Source organism: Lepidochelys kempii, chromosome 3, assembly GCF_965140285.1.
Source record: "Lepidochelys kempii isolate rLepKem1 chromosome 3, rLepKem1.hap1, whole genome shotgun sequence".
NCBI classification, from domain to species: Eukaryota; Metazoa; Chordata; order Testudines; family Cheloniidae; genus Lepidochelys; species Lepidochelys kempii.
The window spans coordinates 90570273-90588197 of NC_136382.1; positions in this window are offsets into that span (position 1 = coordinate 90570273).

The following is a 17925-nucleotide window of genomic DNA, read 5'->3' on the forward strand; positions in this document are numbered from 1 at the left end:
ATTATTGATCAGTATATCTGATGGGGTGTACCAATGCCGCACTGGCCCACCAACGGTTAATTATTCACTTTGGGCCCGGGAGGCCACCTCTTGTCCTTGCTGGGCATGCTCCAAGTGAAAGCAATATATAAAAGGGAGCAGCTCAGTTCAGTCAGGGCTGGCTGACAGAGGAGAGTGGATGCATGTTACAGGGTCCTGTCAGGAATCCAATCGAGCCCCGGACTATGGAGGCTGGGCACCTGCAGAGGATGAGGGAGATGGAAAGCCACTTGCTCTGGAAGAGCTGCAGGATCCAGAATCAATGGTAGATAGGAAGCAGCCCAGAGAACACGTCTCTTGAGAGAGAAACCTGAAGCCAGAACCAGCGCTACTGGTTCCCTGGGGCCTGGATCAGGACTTGGTGGAGTAGGGCAGGCCCAGGTCCCCCTACCCCTCCCTGTGCCTACCCCTAGGCCTCTCTGCCCTGACTCTGGCTGCTAGGCCTCGCTTTGCTGAATGAGAGGAGCCACATTGACTAAAAGGGGGTGTTTTCCCCCTTCTTTCTCCCCTGATGGCCTGATGCCCCGCACACTATGTTGTTAGCTTTTCATTGCTATCTTACACGATACCTTCTAGACACAGGTTATGAAATTAGTGAGTTGGGGTATTGTAACAGAGTGCCAACTCACCAGTGCAGCACCTCCTGCTGGTCATCCAGAAATTAGCTCAATTCCAGCCTCAGAGCGCCTCCTGCTGGCCAGTGTCTCCCTGCCAGTACCTGCTTCCTGTGAATCCCACCACTTGTAGCATTTCAGGCCCCACGTCCCTCCTGGACCCCAGTGCCCCTTATCTTGGGGTGCTGCCCCACAGTAGTGCCCCCACACTCTCGGTCTCTACTCCCGGTGAACCCCGACTGCATATACCCTATGCCTCAGTGGATACTGCCATTCATCATCTAGCCCAGGGATCGGCAACCTTTGCACATGGCCCGTCAGGGAAAGCTGCTGGTGGGCTGGGATGGTTTGTTTACCTGCAGTGTCCGCAGGTTCAGCCGACCGCAACTCCCACTGGCCGCAGTTCACCGCTCCAAGCCAATGGGGGCTGCAGGAAGCAGCGGCCAGCACATCCCTCGGCCCACACCGCTTCCTGCAGCCCCCATTGGCCTGCAACGGCAAACCGGGGCCAGTGGGAGCTGCATTGCTGCACACCTCGGGCAATTCCTTCAACAAGGAGGGCAATTCCTCGGGCAATTCCTCCAACATTTGGAGCTGAGAATTTCTGGGAAACCACACAGACAGTTAAGCCATGCAATGGTGCACACTCAGAACAGCCAGCAACAAGGCATGAAAAGAAAAACTTCCCTACACTAATGTTTCTCAACAACCAGTCCGTGGCAGCCTCCTTGCCAGTCCCTGAGATTTCTCTGACACAGAATATTAAAAATGTACCTGTAAAGTGGGTTTTTTTGTACTTGCATTTTACATCACTGTATTAATTATTTCAGAAATTCTGAAGAGTTCTGTATTTTTCAAAGATTTGAACTAGATATCTACTGAAAACATCAAAATAGTTATTAAAACATTTTATTTGCTGAAAACCTAGTTTTTAATTAATGAAAAACATCAATAGAAATTGCAATCAAATGTCATTTTTCACAAAAAGTTACAAAATGACCTTCAGTTTTATAAAAAGTCATTTTGATTAAAAAAAATCTTTAATCTAAAAGCAGTTTAAGACGCTCTAATATGTAGCTAAAATTCTCCTTTCCCTTTAAGATGCCTCGTGGGATGGGTTGTGTAGCTGCCAAACAGCTGTGCAGAAAAGGAAATGAAATAAAGCAAGATTATTATCTTTTCTCTCTGTGCTCAGATCCAGCAGATATTCTTCACTAGGAAGCAAATGACACCTGTTGTGACTAAGTGAATTATGCTCCTATGTGCTATTGAATCTCAATAGGAGTTAAAAGAAAAGGAGTACTTGTGGCACCTTAGAGACTAACAAATTTATTTGAGCATAAGCTTTCGTGAGCTACAGCTCACTTCATCGGATGCATTCAGTGGAAAATACAGTGGGGAAATTTATATACACAGAGAACATGAAACAATGGGTGTTACCATACACACTGTAAGGAGAGTGATCACTTAAGGTGAGCTATTACCAGAAGGAGAGTGGGGCTGGGGGGGGGGACCCTTTTGTAGTGATCATCAAGGTGGGCCATTTCCAGCAGTTGACAAGAACGTCTGAGGAACAGTGAGGGGGCGGGGGGGTGGAATAAACATGGGGAAATAGTTTTCCTTTGTGTAATGACACATCCACTCCCAGTCTCTATTCAAGCCTAAGTTAATTGTATCCAGTTTGCAAATTAATTCCAATTCAGCAGTCTCTTGTTGGAGTCTGTTTCTGAAGTTTTTTTGTTGAAGAATTGCAACTTTTAGGTCTGTAATCGAGTGACCAAAGAGATTGAAGTGTTCTCCGACTGGTTTTTGAATGTTATAATTCTTGACATCTGATTTGTGTCCATTTATTCTTTTACATAGAGACTGTCCAGTTTGACCAATGCACATGGCAGAGGGGCATTGCTGGCACATGATGGCATATATCACATTCGTAGATGTGCAGGTGAACGAGCCTCTGATAGCGTGGCTGATGTGATTAGGCCCTATGATGGTGTCTCCTGAATAGATATGTGGGCACAGTTGGCAACGGGCTTTGTTGCAAGGATAAGTTCCTGGGTTAGTGGTTCTGTTGTGTGGTGTGTGGTTGCTGGTGAGTATTTGCTTCAGGTTGGGGGTCTGTCTGTAAGCAAGGACTGGCCTGTCTCCCAAGATCTGTGAGAGTGATGGGTCGTCCTTCAGGATAGGTTGTAGATCCTTGATGATGCATTGGAGCGGTTTTAGTTGGGGGCTGAAGGTGATGGCTAGTGGCGTTCTGTTATTTTCTTTGTTGGGCCTGTCCTGTCGTAGGTGACTTCTGAGTACTCTTCTGGCTCTGTCAATCTGTTTCTTCACTTCAGCAGGTGGGTATTGTAGTTGTAAGAATGCTTGATAGAGGTGTTTGTCTGAGGGGCTGGAGCAAATGCGGTTGTATCGTAGAGCTTGGCTGTAGACGATGGATCGTGTGGTGTGGTCTGGATGAAAGTTAGGTAGGAATAGCAGTCAGTAGGTTTCCGGTATAGGGTGGTGTTTATGTGACCATCGCTTATTAGCACCATAGTGTCCAGGAAGTGGATCTCTTGTATGGACTGGACCAGGCTGAGGTTGATGGTGGGATGGAAATTGTTGAAATCATGGTGGAATTCCTCAAGGGCTTCTTTTCCATGGGTCCAGATGATGAAGATGTTATCAATGTAGCGCAAGTACAGTAGGGGCACTAGGGGACGAGAGCTGAGGAAGCGTTGTTCTAAGTCAGCCATAAAAATGTTGGCGTACCGTGGGGCCATGCAGGTACCCATAGCAGTGCCGCTGATTTGAAGGTATACATTGTCCACAAATGTGAAATAGTTATGGGTGAGGACAAAGTCACAAAGTTCAGCCACCAGGTTTGCCGTGACATTATCGGGGATACTGTTCCTGATGGCTTGTAGTCCATCTTTGTGTGGAATGTTGGTGTAGAGGGCTTCTACATCCATAGTGGCCAGGATGATGTTTTCAGGAAGATCACCAATGGATTGTAGTTTCCTCAGGAAGTCAGTGGTGTCTCGAAGATAGCTGGGAGTGCTGGTAGCAAAGGACCTGAGGAGGGAGTCTATATAGCCAGACAATCCTGCTGTCAGGGTGCCAATGCCTGAGATGATGGGGCGTCCAGGATTTCCAGGTTTATGGATCTTCGGTAGCAGATAGAATACCCCAGGTCGGGGTTCCAGGGGTGTGTCTGTGCGGATTTGTTCTTGTCCTTTTTCAGGGAGTTTCTTGAGCAAATGCTGTAGTTTCTTTTGGTAACCCTCAGTGGGATCAGAGGGTAATGGCTTGTACAAAGTGGTGTTGGAGAGCTGCCTAGCAGCCTCTTGTTCATATTCCGACCTATTCATGATGACGACAGCACCTCCTTTGTCAGCCTTTTTGATTATGATGTCAGAGTTGTTTCTGAGGCTGTGGATGGCATTGTGTTCTGCACAGCTGAGGTTATGGGGCAAGTGATGCTGCTTTTCCACAGCTTCAGCCCGTGCACGTCGGCGGAAGCACTCTATGTAGAAGTCTAGTCTGTTGTTTCGACCTTCAGGAGGAGTCCACCCAGAATCCTTCTTTTTGTAGTCTTGGTAGGAAGATCTCTGTGGGTTAGTATGTTGTTCAGAGGTGTGTTGGAAATATTCCTTGAGTCGGAGATGTCGAAAATAGGATTCTAGGTCACCACAGAACTGTATCATGTTCGTGGGGGTTGAGGGGCAGAAGGAGAGGCCCCGAGATAGGACAGATTCTTCTGCTGGGCTAAGAGTATAGTTGGATAGATTAACAATATTGCTGGGTGGGTTAAAGGAACCACTGTTGTGGCCCCTTGTGGCATGTAGTAGTTTAGAAAGTTTAGTGTCCTTTTTCTTTTGTAGAGAAGCAAAGTGTGTGTTGTAAATGGCTTGTCTAGTTTTTGTAAAGTCCAGCCACAAGGAAGTTTGTGTGGAAAGTTGTTTTTTATGAGAGTATCCAGTTTTGAGAGCTCATTCTTAATCTTTCCCTGTTTGCTGTAGAGGATGTTGATCAGGTGGTTCCGCAGTTTCTTTGAGTGTGTGTGGCACAAGCTGTCAGCATAGTCTGTGTGGTATGTAGTTAAGTTAAGTGGCTAGCCTACTTTGGTGCTTTGGAACATCTCACCCTATGGTTCTGATTCTTCCACCCTTACTCACACTGAGAAGTACTTTTTCAAGTACTCATATTGAAATCAATGAGACCAATCTACCTTACTCTGTGAAATCAACGAGACTCCTCACAGAGTAAAGTACAGCTCAATGTGAGTAAGGGCGGCAAAATCAGACTGAAAAATGGCGGCATTTTAGTTACCTTTTATTTTAGAAATAAAGTGACTGACTAGCCTCACCTTAATCTCCGCATAGGTAAGGAAGAGAACTTTGAAGTCATCCCTGTGGGTGTACCAGCCTCTGACGTGATCCAACCATTAGTTAGCAAAAACTTGTGAGGAAGAAAATTTATAGAAATAAATGTTAATGATCTCAGACAGAAAAAATGTTCAGTTATTGACATTTTTGCATCCTAATACTCTCATAAGGATGGCTTCAGAACCAATGGAGCAGACTTCCTTTTTTTCAGCTTCTCTTCCCTCTGCTGTTGGGGAAGCTCACATAGATTTTATTCCAGTTCCTGTTTTTATTCAGTGTTTATCAGTGACCTGTTTGTGGACTGGTGCCAGTCCATGGCAGCCTCCTTGCCAGTCCCTGAGATTTCCCTGACACCGAATATTAATATTTAAAATGTAAAGTTTTGTTTGTACTTGCATTTTACATCACTGTATTCTTTCAAGTATTTCTGAACATTAAAAAGTAATAAGTAAATAAACTGTCTGGGTTGACATCAGTTGCCATGGTGCTGATATGCAAAGCACGTTCACATGCATTTGTTGGAAGGAAGTCAACAGAAAGCAGTGAGCAAAATGTAAGTTCTAGTACAACTTTTACTTAGCTAAACCACACAATGTCATTGTCAAAGCAGTTACCTCTGGACTGATTTTTCAGAACTAAACAATGTCCTTGGTGTATTGATTAAAATTATGAATTTTGTGAAAGCAAATGGAGTCAACTCTCATCTCTTTGCTACAATGTGTGAAGAAGTGGAGTCTAAACACCATCACTTACTCTTACACACTGAAGTGTGGTGGTTATTGTTAGAGAGCTTATTCCTTCACTCTCCCACTTCCCTGGTCCTTCTCACATGAACAGAGAGCAACAATACCCGAAGTCCGAAGGTGCAAACAATTCGATGTTTATTGGGGTGAACTTCCAGCAAGCTTAAATCAAAGTTCCTTTTTCCTTATTTTCGAATCCCAACTTACTTCCTGTTTGCCCCTAATTTATATAGTAATATTCTTAGCTATACCTTAACCAATCATTCTACTGAAATTTAACTAACCAATCCTAACATATTGTAACATGATTAGCTAACCAATTATATCCCACCACCTTAAACAGTTTACACCCAGCAAAATTAATTATACAGCAGACAGAAACAATCAAAGAACCAGACAGAGACCATGCCGATAAACAATAGCAAAGTGGGAACTATGATGACAAAACAATACAGAAGTGAGGATATCACAACTACATCGATAAAGACATAAGGGTTTCCCAGCTGTGTCTATTGATAAGTGAATTCTTACCAGACAGAAAACTATCAACATAAATTTCCTTTTACATCTTCTAGGCTCTTCCCTTTCTCTGGAGGTGATAGATCGGATCACCTTTCTAACAGCCCCAGATTGACTAGTTTGGAATGTGAGGATGTGACCATTCGCTTCCCAGCTTATGGCTGCCTCTGCTGCTTAGCCAAAGGCTTTGGCCTAAGAACAGGGCCTCAGACTGTCACAGTGAGAGAAAGCCCTTACACAGATTCTTTCTTGTATACCTCTGTTACTAGCTAAATAATAAACATATACCTACATTCTTAGAGTTTAGGCCTTTACAGACAGGCCTGAATATCTATATCCTAACAGTTATCCCGTGGCAAAGCATTAAACTGAATTATGAACTGTGACATGAATCTTTCTGTTTCAAAATAAGCCCCTCTGGCAGCATGCATTCAGGATTTTAAATGGCTTACCAAACTTGCATATTTGGCAGATATATTTGATAACTTCAGTCAGCTTAATCTCTCTATGCAGGGAAGTATGTTGAGTGTCTTTGTATTGGCTGACAAGATCATGCCTTTAAAAAAAAGCTTCAAGTCTGAAAAGAGACAGTTGGACGTGACTGTTGTGACATGTTTCTATCTTTTGCATTTCTGGCTATTGATGACAGTAAAGATGTGGATCTGCCTCTCCTACATGAAATAATTGCATCCCTTCTCCAATCAACTCTCCAAAAATTCAATGACTATTTCCTATCAAACTCTGATCCATGGAAAGGAAAGCAGTGATCCAGTCTCCTCTCTAGAAATTGAGATCTCTCTGTCACCATCATTGGAGGACAAGTATCTGGAACTGTCAAGTGATGAGGGTCCAAAATTACAGTTTCATGAAATGACTCTACCTGTTTTCTGGATCAACGTCAGCTGTGAATACCCACAACTCAGTGAACTAGTACAGGGAGACTTTGGCAAACCAGTAAAGTGCCTGAAACCATTACAGATTATTGCTAAAAGCAGCCAAGTCAGCAGGCTGTAAATGGCCGTTCAGCACTCTCAATTTGACCAAGGCAGGAGGGGAGGGAGTTTTGGGTGTCACAGAAAGGGCAGCTTTCCCCCCACGTCCTTCCTGATAAGAATTATGTTGAAGTTGCTGATACATGCATTTTAGAAGAGCAGGATGTTCCCCAGGAATGTCTATTGGGGCCTCAAGGCTGCAAAGGTTGAATTAGGCCAGGTGGGTTGAATTAGGCCAGGTGGGCCCAATCAACCAATTAAGCAGTGAGCAGCAGAGAGATTTAGGTTGCAAAGGAGCCACTAATTGGAAGCAGGCTCAGCTGGATAGGAACAGGAGGCACCTGTATAAAGCCCAGAAACTGAGGGCAGAAAAGGGGCTGCAGGAAAGTGGGCTGCAGTCAGGCTGTCCTTAGGACTTCACAGAATATCAGGGTTGGAAAGGACCTCAGGAGGTCATCTAGTCCAATCCCCTGCTCAAAGCAGGACCAATTCCCAACTAAATCATCCCAGCCAGGGCTCTGTCAAGCCTGACCTTAAAAATATCTAAGGAAGGAGATTCCACCACCTCCCTAGGTAATGCATTCCAGTGTTTCACCACCCTCCTAGTGAAATTTTTTTTTCTAATATCCAACCTAAACCTCCCCCACTGCAACTTGAGACCATTACTCCTTGTTCTGTCATCTGCTACCACTGAGAACAGTTTAGATCCATCCTCTTCGGAACCCCCTTTCAGGTAGTTGAAAGCAACTATCAAATCCCCCCTCATTCTTCTCTTCCGCAGACTAAACAATCTCAGTTCCCTCAGCCTCTCCTCATGAGTCATGTGTTCCAGTCCCCTAATAATTTTTGTTGCCCTCCGCTGGACTCATTCCAATTTTTCCACATCCTTCTTGTAGTGTGGGGCCCAAAACTGGACACAGTACTCCAGATGAGGCCTCACCATTGTCGAATAGAGGGAAACGATCATGTCCCTCGATCTGCTGGCAATGCCCCTACATATACATCCCAAAATGCCATTGGCCTTCTTGGCAACAAGGGCACACTGTTGACTCATATCCAGCTTCTCATCCACTGTAACCCCTAAGTCCTTTTCTGCTGAACTGCTGCCGAGCCATTTGGTCCCTAGTCTGTAGTGGTGCATGGGATTCTTCCATCCTAAGTGCAGGACTCTGCACTTGTCCTTGTTGAACCTCATCAGATTTCTTTTGGCCCAATCCTCCAATTTGTCTAGGGCCCTCTGTATCCTATCCCTGCCCTCCAGCGTATCTACCTCTCCTCCCAGTTTAGTGTCATCTGCAAACTTGCTGAGGGTTCAATCCACACCATCCTCCAGATCATTTATGAAGATATTGAACAAAACCGGCCCCAGGACCGACCCTTGGGGCACTCCACTTGATACCAGCTGCCAACTAGACATGGAGCTATTGATCACTACCCATTGAGCCCGACAATCTAGCCAACTTTCTATCCACCTTATAGTCCATTCATCCAGCCCATACTTCTTTAACTTGCTGGCAAGAATACTGTGGGAGACCGTGTCAAAAGCTTTGCTAAAGTCAAGGAACAACACGTCCACTGCTTTCCCCTCATCCACAGAGCCAGTTATCTCATCATAGAAGGCAATTAGATTAGTCAGGCATGACTTGCCCTTGGTGAATGCATGCTGACTGTTCCTGAGCACTTTCCTCTCCTCTAAGTGCTTCAGAATTGATTCCTTGAGGACCAGCTCCATGATTTTTCCAGGGACTGAGGTGAGGCTGACTGGTCTGTAGTTTCTAGGATCCTCCTTCTTCCCTTTTTTAAAGAGGGCATTACATTAGCCTTTTTCCAGTCGTCCGGGACTTCCCCCGATCGCCATGAGTTTTTAAAGATAATGGACAATGGCTCTGCAATCACATCCGCCAGCTCCTTTAGCACTCTCGGATGCAGCGCATCCAGCCCCATGGACTTGTGCTCATCCAGCTTTTCTAAATAGTCCCGAACCACTTCTTTCTCCATAGAGGGCTGGTCACCTCCTCCCCATGCTGTGCTGCCCAGTGCAGTAGTCTGGGAGCTGACCTTGTTCGTGAAGATAGAGGCAAAAAAAGCATTGAGTACATTAGCTTTTTCCACATCCTCCGTCACTAGGTTGCCTCCCTCATTCAGTAAGGGGCCCATACTTTCCTTGACTTTCTTCTTGTTGCTAACATACCTGAAGAAACCCTTCTTGTTACTCTTAACATCTCTTGCTAGCTGCAACTTCAGGTGTGATTTGGCCTTCCTGATTTCACTCCTGCATCCCCAAGCAGTATTTTTATACTCTTCCCTGGTCATTTGTCCAATCTTCCACTTCTTGTAAGCTTCTTTTTTGTGTTCAAGATCAGCAAGGATTTCACTGTTAAGCCAAGCTGGTCGCCTGCCATATTGACTATTCTTTCTACACATCGGGATGGTTTGTCCCTGTAACCTCAGTAAGGATTTTTTAAAATACAGCCAGCTCTCCTGGACTCCTTTCCCCCTCATCCTCCCAGGGGATCCTGCCCATCAGTTCCCTGACGGAGTCAAAGTCTGCTTGTCTGTAGTCCAGGGTCCGTATTCTGCTGCTCTCCTTTCCTGCCTGTGTCAGGATCCTGAACTTGACCATCTCATGGTCACTGCCTCCCAGGTTCCCATCCACTTTTGCTTCCCCTACTAATTCTTCCCGGTTTGTGAGCAGCAGGTCAAGCAGAGCTCTGCCCCTAGTCGGTTCCTCCAGCACTTGCACCAGGAAATTGTCCCCTACCTTTTCCAAAAACTTCCTGGATTGTCTGTGCACCGCTGTATTGCTCTCCCAGCAGATATCCGGGTGATTGAAGTCTCCCATGAGAACCAGGGCCTGTGATCTAGTAACTTCCGTGAGCTGCCGGAAGAAAGATTTATGGGGCCCTAGACAGTATTATTAAACTGGTGCCCCTATGCCCAACTGCAGCCCTGGGGGGAAGGACAAGGCAGCAAAGGATACCAAGCCACCCGGTCTGCCTCGTGGCAGCAGAGTCTCAGTTCCCCGCAGAAACCCCCGTACTCTCTCCCTCACGCAGAATGCATGGTTGCATTCAGCTCTGTGAATACGGCCCCTGCCTACGGAGGCTGCAGTGCGTGCTGGGTGTGCGGGAGCCGACCCGCTCTTACAGGCTGTCATGGGCAGTGGGTGAAGCTGCTGCTTGGGGAGGCCTGCTCCCCAGCGCACCTGTGGCCCATACTCCACCCCTGCTCTGCCCCAAGCCCCGCCCTCTCCCCACTGTCTCCCTCCTCTCCCCCTCCCTGCACACCCCCTTCCAGCCGAATCCCTGAACCCACATGAAGCAAATGACATTTGAAAAACCACTCTTCTGCAATTTCTTTCTAAAGAAAATGGAATATGTTTTCCACTGCATGCCAGAAGATGAAGACTGGACATGCAGAAGGTACCTAATTAAAAGCACTAAACTTGGGAATAAAAAATGTCGTTCACGGGTTTTTTGATTTATCCTGCAGTTTGTCAGAGATTTATTTGCAAAAACTTTGTAGTAAGGGCAAGTCAGCTGTCCTGCTGAATACAACATTAAATATTATGGAATACATGATGCAACTCTTCTCTGTTTTACATTTTCTTAATCTGTATTTCTAAGATGATTTTATATTCTAAAAAAAGGAGGACTTGTGGCACGTTAGAGACTAAAAAATTTATTTGAGCATAAGCTTTTGTGAGTTACAGCTCACTTCGGATGTCTGCAGAGATGCAGAATACTCTCCCCCCGCCACCTTTCCTTTCCATTCCTTTACTTCTTGTTATTGTTGGTTTGTTTGTTCTCACCTTATTTTTGTAAAAAAAAAAAATGTAAATAAAATATGCAGATCATCATTATTAATAAGTTGCATATTTTTGTATCAGCAAGACAAAATTCAGTTTCACTATTGAATATTTCAGGAAAAGTATCAGATTAGAATATATTGCAAAAGAAGGACTTTCTGAGCAGGAATTGTTGCAATTCTTCTATACTCACATTCTACCTGCCCCTTTGAATAGCATAAGTAATTTAGTAATATCACATCTGACAAGGTCCATAGTAACCCATGATCTACACTAGTTCTAATAGACTAGAAGTGTATATGGAGAAAAAAATCTGAGAACTCCCATTTCTCTTGAAACTCAGATCAAAGTTGCCAAGATGGGAAATGAAAGATTGAGCAGCAAGAAGATGGGGGATGGGGGGAAAGGTGTGATCAACTTCGTCCACTGGTGCAAGAGCCAGACTTGGGGAGTTTATCCTTTTGCTTCCCATTGTGGCCTAGTGCACTTTAGGGACAGAAACATACCAATATGCAATCTCTAGAGAACCCTTCCTCCTTGAGACCTCAGAAAATGTTGCCCTTGAGCTTACAGTTTTGGTTTTGTCAAATGAATCTGCTGATCTGCCTGTTAAGTAATGGAGCTTTTAAATCACACTTAGAAAAGATTGTTTTGTTTTTAGAAATAGATGTGTCCCTAGGATAGCACCATATGATAAAATACTTGAGTCACATGACAAACCAAACCTAGCACTTAGGCCGTTAAACAAAACAATGATATGCTCTCACCCAGCAGGGCTGCACTCACCTTGAAGATTCTCTCCTTCCTACTTTGTTATAGCAATCAGCCTCCTTGCCAATTTTATTATTTTTTCAACTTTTAAAAGATTTACACAACTTCCTTTTACCCTTCAGGTTGCACTGCAAGATCTATAGAAGATTTCAATTTGAGGGACACTGCAAAAGGGCTGCTCGAAAATAGTCACCCATATGTAGAAGGAGAAGAGTTATAAAACCTTCCTGGAAATCTCAAATTCTAGCACTGTTATATAGATGGGCATGCAGGCCAACTAGATGCAGTAGCTGCACTTGTATAAACATCTATTTCTCCATGAACCCTGCTGCAACAGCAGGAACTATACAAAAAGTGCTGATACAGACAAGCAGACAGTAGAGGAGAGAAATGCCAGTGTGGCTCAGACTGACCAAAGCTGAGGGCTGACTCAATTACAAATTAAAAGCTCCATCATGCTGCTGATACTGTAAACACCATGATGGCTTAAATTACATTCATTTCATTAGTCAACTCCTTAACAACACTTTGCTGAATGGTCACAAAAAAAATTACAGTAAATTCAGGAACAGATTCCATGTCCCTCAGCTAATTACCAGAGGGCAATGATGGAAAAATAGTTCCACGGCATCCAATCCACTTCACTCAATCATATAAAATACTCCAGTCACTCACAAATTTACCACCAAAGACTTCAGTAGCATTATCTTACAGTATAATATTTACCTTCTCTTCTCTGTTTATCCTCGCTGCCACCTGAATAAACAAGGTTGATATTCAGTCCTAAAAACTAGCAAATATTTATACTACTTCCAGATCAGCTGGTGCACAACCTGACTGGAGTTTCATGATTTCATTAGCCTTTCTTCTTTTAATCAGTTCTGACCCTTGAACTGAGGGGTGACTCCTAGTAAAAGATTACAAAATACAGTAATTGTTACAAATGTGAAGACTTCAAATTGTCTGTGTGAAAAAACAGTAATGAATTTGCCTCGAATTCCATGTATATGTCTGAATTAAAGATCTCAGTAGCCAACATTATTTAAATGACAGTAGTTTTCACTTTCATTCCAACTTTTCTTACCAGCAACACCTCAAACGGGCAACAGCAGAAATGGACAGGAGTACAAAAAAACTGTTTTAATTCTTGATGAACCTAAGTTAAAAATGATCTAACTACAATGTTGTAAAATTTGTTCACTTACTTTCAGGTAGTTTATTAAAGAGAAAAAAATTGGCAGATATACCATATTGTGTTTGTATTAACATATAAAGTTTTTGCTAAAAGATTGAGTGACGTTAATTTTTATTAAATTTAATTATTAATTGCACAATTTATATAGAGCCACGCAGACTCTGGGTGTAATAACCCACCTGCCTGTTTTATCACCAGCATTTGAACCTAAGACCTTCTACACTAAAAGCAGGAGCCTTGTCCACTGGTGCTAATGGAGTACCTCAGCTAGCTAGTAATAATAAGCCCTTAGCCATTAATAGACCAATCACTTCAGTGGGCTGCAATACACATTTTGCCAGTTTATTACATGATGTGACATGCACATAGCACATTTCTCCAACTTCCAGTGTAAATCATGCAGTCTTCAAATAATTCTCCAGACTTGATTTGTTCTTTCATTGCTTCCACAACAACAACAAAAAAGTGAGTAAGATAAGAATTGTCTGCTATTTGGTCATTTTGCTACAGACATGGCAACCTTTAAAATGATTTTTGTGAGCAAGTATTGCAGACCTACACAAAAACAGAGAACAAAACTGCAATGCTTTTAATTATCAAGGCAATACCCCAATATTCCCGTAGATTGACTCATTTCAGCTGTATGTCCTAAACAATCCAATATTAGGTTTGGAACGATTAGATTTTTATAGGTTTAATGTCAGTAAGCATCAATTTCACTGTGCACACACAAACTTATGAAAATATTTTCATCGACAATTGAAATTTACAGATAGGCAGAGAAAAATGCTGCTTAAGAATTTATTAGAATTTGATTTAAGGATGTTTGCTTTGTATAGTTTGATGTTAGGTTGACAAACTGTATTTTAACAGAAGCTTTAAGTTTTTGAATCTCAATGTCTCTGTCAGTATACAATTGTCTGGCCTTGCCCCATGATTTCCCACAACTGAATATTTAAATTTATAGAAAAAAATGAAAAATAAACACTGGTATTTTCCATCAAAATGATCAAAAAATAAAGTTCTGCCAATCCTAAATGTTGTTTACTGGAAGACTGGTGTATCCTTCTGTGGACAGGTTTCACATAAACAGGTTGGTAAGATTTTATTTTTGTGAGTTGCTCTGCTTGGGTAGAACTCTGCACCTCCACAGAAGCCACTGGGCTGGAAGATTTTTCAGGATTGGGTCCCATAAATGACATACATCAGACAGTATGCATTTTTTAAAATCACAATTGCACCTTCCTATATTTGTGCAGTTTAGTAGATGCTTTTGTCTTCTATTGTTAACTGTGTTAACAATCAAAATTATGGATTTTTAAAAAAATTAAAATATATTTTTGAGACTTTTGTTGGCAGGTACCGTTCCATTAAAAAGCAAAAAAGTTTGTCTCATAGGAAGCATGAGGAGCAGTCAGATGTCAAAGTCTGTGAATTACCCCCCCCCCGTCCTACACAGTTTCTCAGTTAGAAAAAGAATTTATTTGGCTTTGTCTGTGTAATTTATTTATAATTCATCAGTAAGGTACAACCGTCCTCATATCAGAATGCTGTCAGATGGGCAGGCAGTCTGGTCAGCTAATTTAAGCATGGGGCTGGGAGTCAAGAACTCCAGTGGTGTAATCCTGTCTCTGCTATCTGCAGTTGTGCGTTTGTTTAACATATTTGATTGCCTCTGCATTACCTTTGTGAATAAAATGTTCTTTGCCTTTCTCCAGGAAGTCATGGGGCAAACCACATGGTTGGCTTTGATATCAGCTATCTCAGTCTAAGAGCTCTGTGTAAGCTCAAAAGCTTGTCTCTCTCACCAACAGAAGCTGGTGAAATAAATGATGTCACCTTACCCACCTTGTCTCTCTAATACAGAATGCTGTATGTCTGCTCTATAGGACACCTCTCACTATCGTATTTGTTGTGAAAATAGTTGGTATGAGTATTGTGATAGTCCCAGTGAAAAGACATGAATTTGCTAGCAGAAGATACAACAGAGGAATCCAGCAAAGATGCAGGAATCAACATGAATATATAGTCCTGTAGGAGTTACTAGCTTGTATTAGCAATAGCTTGATCCCTTTCAGATAAATAGATATTGTTGCAGATAGATGTTTTTTAAAAAGTTTAAAGAATGGACAAAGGCAGAGATCTTCAAACGTATTTAGGTACTAACTCCCCATGGGAGTTGGGGGCCTGTCAAGGGGTCCACTCACCACTAGTGGTGCCTCCTCCTGGGCAATCAGCTCTTTCCAGGTCGAAGGCCCTCTTCTGCTGCTTGCCATGCACTCTATTGCCTCTCTTTCACGGTGTGGCGCTCAGGGTGCTCCTTCTTTGTGCTGTGGCTCTCCAGCCAGGTCACTGTACGTGTTACACTCTGATACCTCAGAAGGGGAACTATCCTCACAAATGGACTCATGCAATCTTTCCCTTCATTGCCCAGACAGTGTCACTTCCTCAGCAGCTGGTTGGGAAACCGGGAAGACTGCCTGAGCCCATTTGTCAGGAGAGAACTTTAGACCCCCTTCTGGAGTACCACACATATAGTGACCTTGCCAGAGGCCAAGTCATGAAGAAGGAGTACCCTGAGTTCCAAACAGTGAGTGAGAGCGAGAGAAGCAACAGAGTGTGCGGCAAGTAGCAGAAGAGGACTTCACACCTGGAAAGAACAGATTCCCTAGACTGCACAGGAGGAGGTGTCCCTTCCCGTGAGTGGACTCTGTGGCATTGATGGAGAACATGGACACACAGTCACTCCAGTACAAGGGGAATGTGGAGATCATAACAGAAAAAGGGAAAGACAATAGAGACACAGTATGCTTTTTGTGCAGAGAGCACTTATACCCTCCCATTCTGGACTCTTTAGCAGAAAGGGGGTGACAAACAACAGGGATGGAGCCAGGGCCTGCTGCAGTAGGTGCTGGAGAACCAGCAAAGACAGTGGGAGGCACATTGGTACATTCAGAATTATCTGGCCCAGCTGGCCGATCAGCAACTGGCTCTAGTTAAGTTCCTGGGGGAAAAAGCTAGCAGAGGCCCGAGACAGCAACATAGAAAGGGAGGTACCAGGGCCAGAATCCTGGTGTTGCCGGCACCCAGTGCCAGAGGCGAGCAACAGCAGGGGTTCATTGCCCGGTGTGCATCACCCAATAATCACAACAGGGTGGAGAAGCAGAAAAGTTTATCTGCAGCTGCAAACAAGGTACAGGGAGAATAGAATCTCAAATCCTGCACACAAAGCAGGAAGTTACACAGGCTTTTATACATCCTTTCTTCAGCATACTTATCCAATAGCAAGCTGCCCTAAGTATCCATATAGCCAGCCAATCCAGTTACCAGCTAGTTCCCTTGTTCTCTGTACCAGCTGTTAAATCATACATAAAACTGCTTTATTCATCATTGTTCTTCCATATCTGCCCTGTTTGGCCTTGTTTAGTTTCAGGCAGTCTGACTCTGCAACATATTGTTGCAGATCCTCAGCATAACTGCTGTGTGTGCCTCCAGGCAGGGGTGCCAAGGACACTTGGGCCCAGTACTCATAACTGCTGCGAGTGCCTCCAGGCAGGGGGAGGAGCCAAGGACACTTGGGCCTAGTGCGAGGGGGCTTCATCGACACTCGTGGTCTTCCATCCCCTCGAGTTACCTAGTGGCCATGCCCAGTGTCCCCAACACTGGCCAAAGCAGTGTTATGCCTGTGGGAGACAAGGACACCGCAAAAGAGAGTGCCCTGACTAGGAGGGGGGAGAGAAGCCTTACTTAGAAAACATCCGAAAATTGGTTTTTGGCCCTATGCTATTTAACATTTTGATCAATGTCCTGGAAGAAATCATAAAATCATCACTGATAAAGGTTGCAAATGACACAAAGGCTGATTAAAAAATTAAGAGGACAGATCACTGATACATAATGATTTGGTAAGGTGGACTCAAACGTATGTAAGGGGACTGTTGCCCCCTCACTAACATTCAGTGGGGGTATTTTAGTTGCTAGCTCCCAGTACTAAAAAGGGGGAAGGGTCGAAGGGGAATCAGGACCCTGAGACTGACAACCCCCAGGAACAATGAGGAGAGGTCAATGCTCTAGGTCAGCCTGAATGACAGGGCGGGCAGGCTAATCAGGGAGTCAGGAGGCCAGGGAGGTCCTGTCCTCCCTGTGAGCTGGAATTGCCTGGGTCAGACAGGGTGGGGCTGAGCTAAGGAGGAAGCAGGGGCCTGAGTTTAGCTGGGGAGCAGAGCTGTGCCAGAAACAGAGAGAGCAGCCCCTGTTGTGGGAGCAGAGCTGCAGCCCCAAAGCCAGAGGCACAGCCCAGAGAGAGCAGACTTGCCCTGGGAGCAGAGCTGTAGCAACCAGAGCCAGAGGGGCCAGAGAAGCAGCCCAGGGAGCTGGAGGCAGAGCAGCAGCAGCAGTGCTGAGACAGAGTGGTGGAGCTGGGGCTGAAGCAGTCCAGAGCTGGGTGTGGTGAGCAGTAACCCCGACAGGGCGAGGGTGACGCTGGGAAGAAGGGTCCTACCACTTAGATCCTGAGAGCGTGTGGCCACCACCAGAGCAAGTGTCCAACCCACAGCATCCCTGCATTATAGCCAGGGCCTGAGAAGAAGGCCTGAGACTTACAAGGAACAGACTGTGATCTGACCTGACATTCTAGAGACACTGTTTGTGATGTTCCCTGCCACAGACCGGGGTGATGTGTTTCCTTTAACCTTTCCCATTTTCCTTTATTCTTTTTAAAATTAATTGTTGATTAAATAACTTGCATTTGCTTTAACTTGTATGTAATGGTCAGTGGGTCAGAGAAGTGCTCAGGGCAGAGAGAGTACCCTGGAGTGGGACACCCTAGCCCATATCCTAGGTGACCCCAGCAGGGTTGGGGGTCGAGCCCCCCA